Consider the following 7,282-nt stretch of genomic DNA (forward strand, 5'->3'; position numbering starts at 1 on the left):
ATTGTCAAAATGTTTGCACCATTTTAAATTTGCCATTATATAAAGTTTTATATATGGAAATGTGCGCAATTTCATGCACAATACAACTAAAAACAACCCATGGTTATAGCTTTTATCAGTTTTGAAATATTTTCATATGAATAACGATAAGTGCCAAAATTTCAACCTTCGGTCAACTTTGACTCTACTGAAATGGTTGAAAAACGCAATTGTAAGCTAAAACAAAAAAAAACTCCTATATCTAGTAATATTCAATCATTTGCCTTCATTTTGCAATGAATTGGAAGTCTCTAGCACAATATTTCGATTTATGGTGAATTTATGAAAAAAAAAAAACAAAAAACATTTTCCTACGTCCGCGCGGTAATTCTTCCGAAAAAAATCAGAAATTTTTTCGTGCGATTGTCGTAATGTTTTGCACCACTTAAAATTAGCCGTTACATAAAGTTTTATATATGAAAATGTGCGCAATTTCATTTATTACAAATAAATAGAAAAAAAAAAACAAATTCGGTCAACTTTGACTCTACCGAAATAGTCGAAAAACGCAATTGTAAGCTAAAACTCTTACAATCTAGTAATATACAGTCATTTATCTTCATTTTGAAACAAATTCTAAGTGTCTAGCACAATATTTAGATTTATGGTAAATTTAAAAAAAAAAACTTTCCCTCCGCGCGCCGATTCGCGGCCGCAAATCTCCGAAATGCGTACATCGCATTCTCCTAATATTTGCTCCTTTTCTTATTTGGCGTTTTATAGAGTTTCATATATGAAAATGTGTGCAAATTCATGGAGAATACAAAAATAAATATTTGAAGGTTGTAGCTTTTCTCATTTTTGCAATATTTGCATATAAAAATATATATAAAAATTTCAACATTCGGTCAACTTTAACTCTCCAAATGGTCGAAAACTGCAATTCTAAGCTAAAACTCTTACATTATTGTAATATTCAATCATTTGTCTTCATTTGAAACAAATTGGAAGTCTCTAGAACAATATTTAGATTTACGGTGAATTTTTGAAAAAAAAATTTTTTTACATCCTCGCGTTATGAATTCATGCATCATTTTGTGATAATATTTTTTCTGTGTTGCTTTGATCGTTTTACAAGGTGTTATATATCAAAATGATTGCAATTTAGTGTACAATACAACGAAAAGAAAGTAACTTGTTAGCTTTAACCGTTTTTTGCACAGCGCGATTTGAATACAATTATGTATTGAATTTTTTTTTTTTTGCTACCATATATTGCATTATTTATATATGATAATGATATTTGTTTTCATTTCTGATGGTTGCATTCTAAACTTCAGGCAATGACAAAAAAATGAGCCAAAAATGAACTCTTAATCTTGAAAACTAAGCGCTGCTGTGATTTTTTGACAAAATTATTTTTTCCGATTCTGCGCTCCTCCAAACCCGCCTCGGCATACGGGAGACGTTTTGGTTTTTAGGGCTTCGGCGTAAGAGGGTTAATGCTGATATTTGAAAATCAGTAAATTATTTATCATCCAAAAAACATATATTTCTGTAAGAGAGAGAGAGAGAGAGAGAGAGAGAGAGAGAGAGAGAGAGAGAGAGAGTGAGAGAGAGAGAGAGAGAGAGAGAGAGAGAGAGATTTTCGTAGTACGTATTTGTAAAATACTTTCACTTATGATTTTTTGTAATCACAGTTATTATTATTATTATTATTATTATTATTATTATTATTATTATTATTATTATTATTATTATTATTATCATCATCATCATTATTATTAATATTACTATTATCATATGAAAACATATTAATAAAACATATTATACAGTGTACCATAAAAATCTCTCATCTCAGTAGAGAGAGAGAGAGAGAGAGAGAGAGAGAGAGAGAGAGAGAGAGAGAGAGAGAGAGAGAGAGAGACCTGGAGTTCGAAAGAAAGATGTGTGAAGACTGGGATTTCCTTCATTACATAATTTATAAACTAAAATCTTACTAATTCAATGTAGTATTTTCTTTCTTGAAAGTGATGCTCTTTACATTAATATTAATATTAGAAAATTAGTAAATCATTTATCACACCGTTTTTGTATCATAAAAATGTATTTAGGCATGAAAATAACATCAAAATACACTAATTAGTGATTATTTATCGTTGGAAAATCCACGAATAGCGAATTCACCGCAAATAATGGTTAGATATGGTCCAGATAAAAATCCGCGAATCAGTGAGTCCCGCAAATACAGGGGGGGCCCCACTGTATTCATAGGAAACCAAGCATTCTCATTTTTTGTTGCGATCTGTCAAACTATCGCTGGCGCGGGAGTAAAAGTTTTATAATGGAGATGTACGTATTTAAAAAACAAATCTTTAAAAGCTTTCATCTGCAGTGTGTCACACAAGAGACTCGTGTAGAAAGTAGAAGCGAAGATGATTGCCAGATAGTTTGTTCTATAATCACACCCCGAATCGTTGCAGGTCCATCTCCGAGGGTCGACGCACAAACTTGAGTGCCTCAGACACAGGGACCACCCGTGGATCGGTAACCCTATCAAAGAGACACAGCAGGACCCAACCAGTTCTTGCTTCAGTGGTCGTTCTTCTTTCAGGCAGTCTTGAGAAAAACATTTGTGTTCTTGTATTACCTGCAAGAAGCGGAAGGTAGGATTCCGTTGTGGTAATACTTTTCCAATGAGGAGATTTCATTTTTGTGGTATGCTTTAAGACAATTGTGTTCCTTATGCTGATGTCTGGGAATATTGAAGTCAGAAAGTTCATAAATTCAGTCACAATGGGTTTTAGAAAAGTACCGGTGAGACTTAAACACTTAAAGTAAGATAGTGAAAAACCAGTGGAGAGTAGCTTAGATTTTTTTATACTGCTGTTTCATATCTTGTCGGAATTTATATTGTGCTGTAAGAGAAATTTTCCCTGATGTACGACCACTTTGAGTGGCTTATTTGTCACGGGTTAAAGAGTTATGTAGAATGTTATTGTAGATCAATAATTCATGGCTTTAATGTTCTTACTTGACAAGTTATTTGACAAAATTTTGTACATTGAAGAATTCTCTTACTAACACTATAAGTTAGACATTTTATTTGCTGTACTTATACGCAAATGGATTATATTCTAGGCAAATGGGATGGTGGCTTGTCATGTTTGGGTGAATGCACTTCGTTTCCATGTTTAACTCTACTTTTGGTCGAAAAAGATTCTTATATCAATAATAATGTATACAGTACTGCCCTGACTTTCACTTGGCGCATATGTCTACAGTAATCTGACTACTATACTAAGGCTGTTAGAGAGAGATTTTGTAAGAATTTTATATTTTGAAGATAGTAAATCTAGGTTAAGTCGAAGGCGAAGAATTTTATCATGGATTGAGTGTAGTCTGCAAAAAAAAACGTTGTCTAGTTCTAAGTCATTGTTCATATTTAGTCTTCTAAATATCGTGTACAACTCACAAACTAGAAATTATATTTTGAAATATCCATTTCAAATGTTATAACAGTAAAGTAAGAAAATCAAACTCATGTTTAAAGATCCTAAACAATTGTTTGGTCAGAGCTGCTGGAACAGTTATCTCGGCAATGCAAACTGTTACCGATCGGTTTTGCGGACCATACTACTGGGGAAGATTTGAAAACTGAAGGAATTCAATGATGATAGCTTTAGTTCACATATGTAAGCTGGGTAATATACCCTGCCCGTTTTGGCCAAAATTGTGTCGATTGATAAGAGTGGGCTGATCCTTTTACATTTCGTGTCCTTGCAGTGCTCCTCACGTGGTGCACTGTAGGCATTACTTAAGGGTCTTTGCAGCGACCCTTCAGCTCCTTAGCTGTAACCGCTCTCGTTCACTTTACTGTACCTCCGTTCATATTTCTCTTTGGCTTCCATTCTTCTCTCCCAACCCTCCCTCCTTGACAGTTTGGTTTCACCTTTATTTTTTGTGACCGAATAACCTCTATAGGTCGCAGTGCTTGGCCTTTGGCCTAAATTTTAGACTGTACTCCAGCTTGAATTCCTTATTTCAAGTCGAAGAAATTTGATATTCTGGAGAAGTCAAAATCTGGTTTGTCATAAAAGAAAATGTCCAAAGATTTGTCAAATTTTATTATTACACTATAAAGGATTAGTTACTCCAGATATCTGAGCCTAAGAAAGGCTCTTCTTGCGCTCGAAAGATTTGTCCATAACTTCTAGGAAATGAATTTGTCACAAGAATTTCATCAGTGACACAGACCCCTTGTTTGGACTGATCGGGGCTCAATATGATCAGTAGGTTTGGGTAAGAGAAACTTTTATTTATTTTTTAGTCCAGAACTGAGAGGAATCAGATATTGTTTTTATCAAATCAAGTTGGATCAATTTGTCTCGTGTCCAAAGGACTAGTCTGGTTACCTGATCAAAAATCTTGTATGTTTTCCTGTAGCTTTACAGTGATTGTTGATAACTGAGCCTAAAAACGATTGCAATCCCCCAAGTGAATGCAACAGAAGCAGTTTTAAAATTATCTATTTATCTCCACAAATCTTCAAAACAAATTGCAGCTGGATTTGTACAGGATTTCTTTTCATTTTAGCTTTAAATATTTTACATCCATCCCAAAATTGCTGGTTTAAAGTAGGTGGCCAGATTCAAACAATTTATTTTTTCTCAGATAACGACCAAGTTAGTCGCAAAAATGTCCAAATTTCCAGTTGCCATTTAAGGAGGACGAAATACTGTTAAATAAGCTGTCTCTACGAGTGACTTCATATCACCTCCTAACAACAATCATGGGATTTACTGTCAGATGGGTAAAGGCTCAATTGGATGCCATTGTACTATGATTTACTTTTGAGATTAGAAATTGAGCAGTTTCCTGTGACAGCCTCTTTGGACATCATGTATTGTCAGTTCTTACTTCATAGGAGCATACCACTTTCGGTCCACCTTGAACTGCATGTTGTAGTCAGTGCAAAAGTTATTGTTTATGTATATTTTCATTCAAAATTTTCACACAGTTTATTTGTGGAAGATCCCTTGGTGTTTAGTCAGGAATAGAGACCACTATTAAATACAGGCAGTCCCTGGTTATCGGCGGGGGAGGGGTTCCGTTCTCTGCAGGGTGCTGATAAGCGGAAACTGCCATTAGCCAAAACTCAGCAATTTATGGCACATGTTGCGCCAAGTTTCAGTTAATGACGCCTCTTTGATTTCAGAGTTGTGGGTTTAATCCTCATCCTAAAACTCAATTCACTGTACATACAGTACTGTATTTGATAGAATAAGTGTGCAGAACATAATAATATGAACTAATGGGTGGCAAAAGGGAGCACTCCGAACATAAATTTTAATTTGCAATTCCATTTTTTTGTAGCTCTGATTGTTCGTAAGTGGAATTCTTGTATGTAGGGTGGTGTCTGTAGTTACTGTATAAATTCTTTGCTGTTTTATTCATTGGTTATACAGTTTACATGTAATGAAATTACTACACTCTCATATTCCATTTTTGAAGGATGTACTGTACAGGTACTAGGGAGCAGTGTGGCTCATTGCTGAAGCACCAAACTGACACAGGAATCAACTCTGAATAGGTACCTGTGTCCCATCAACTTCCCCAATACCATCCGACAGTGTGGAGCTCGCTCTCGACTTTTGACAGAAATGAATTGAAGCAGTGTGAGAAACTCAAGTTCATTTATGAAACGTTGTGTATTCTGAGGATGATTTGAAAGTGCAGTGTGCTCAGTACTGTATTTATGTTTGAAAGTACAGTACCTACATATACTGTACTTCAAGTAAGCACAAGAGTGGTCTTCCAGTAACAATTCAAAATCCTAAATCTTGGGGGTGAATCTGTCTTTTGTCGCCTTAGTTTCGCGTCAGTTTAGTTTACAAAGTCTTGATAAACATTTTGTATTGGCAATACGATTAGTCTGGATCTAAGAAAAAGTTAAATAAAGGTGGTTTTGAAGCGGTTACTCAATTAGTCATGTAATTCCACTTTTTCTTTTGACACGAAGCTGTGATTTACAATTGTCAGGGAATAGTAGGTGATAAAGTTGTTAAGTGTCAGCAGAAGCGGAGGTGTGCTTTTAATGTTTGTGAAGAGTTTTGTTATGATGGTGATGTCTTGGGGGTACTACGCCAACAGTTGGTATCTTTATTGTAAATCCTCTACCTTTGTAGAGTTTAGGCTTTGGTTATCCATTTGTAACTTTTCCAGAGGGCAGGCAAACTGCAAATACCCTGTGCCCCATAAGGAATTCCTCCTTAAGATGCCAGTTTACGCACTAACACAAATTTAATTTGTGATTCCATTTGGTTTTACAATATCTGAATGTTTGTAGGTTAATTGTTCATAAATAGGGTGGTGTCTGTACATCACTGAAAGACAAGATTTTATTATTAGATAACATGGTCGTCTTGAAGCATAGTTTGGTCTGGAGAGAAAATGGCACTGTATTGGTTTTTGTGGCTTTTAAAAATTTTTGATGTTGACACCGACAGTGATATTGAGACCACTCACCCAGGTCTTTGGATCCATGGTCGGATCAGTGAATGTACTGAAAGCAAAGATCATAATACTGCTCTTGTCAGTGGAATTGTACCTCTCCCCATCTTTAGATTTTAGTGGAGAATAAATCGATAGGGATGGGGGGGTTTGGTATCTGAAGTATGTATTGTATTTTGATCATCTGTACTTATTTTGATATAGCAACTTTGCATACTGTATTGGCAACAACATTGTATCATGAAGATGAAAAATTTTTGTTGTCAGTAGCATTGTTTCGTAATGAGAAACTTGTAGAAGTACTCTACTGTGACAATGTCATTAAATCGGAAGTTTTTTTTTATAACAATAGTTGATCCTTTTTAGCACTTTCACGTACACTGGTGTTTTCCTTTGAAGGGGAAATGCAGTGAAAACAAGCGATCAGGTCTTCATACAATAATCTAAAGAAAATTAGCAGATTTTACTTATTTTAATCTTGAAATTCAGTCCCATATACTACTGTAAGGTTGTCACGTATACATGCATTGCTTGCCTCTTCTATGCAAAATTGTTGTAGATATCAACTGATTCTCTGAATTACAAGATATAAAGCTTGCTTGATTTTGAGCAACTTCTCTTCAGTGTGCAGACGGACTTTTGATAGTGGGGTCATTGCGAAGAATATTCATGTGGAAAATATTTGAAATTTTATCTTTTGTTTTTACACCAAGGTTCTAGAACAGTGATACTATTTTAAACCAGGATTTTTAATTCGTAACATAAACATTGCAATTTGTAGTCATTGCTC

At 34.8% G+C, this 7,282-nt stretch overlaps 1 pseudogene; it reads left to right on the plus strand.

The window, feature by feature from the left end:
• Nucleotides 1–7,282, plus strand: part of LOC135199363 (maspardin-like) — a 99,023-nt pseudogene that overhangs the window by 33,280 nt on the left and 58,461 nt on the right.

Source organism: Macrobrachium nipponense, chromosome 25 (assembly GCF_015104395.2).
Source record: "Macrobrachium nipponense isolate FS-2020 chromosome 25, ASM1510439v2, whole genome shotgun sequence".
Classification (NCBI taxonomy): Eukaryota; Metazoa; Arthropoda; class Malacostraca; order Decapoda; family Palaemonidae; genus Macrobrachium; species Macrobrachium nipponense.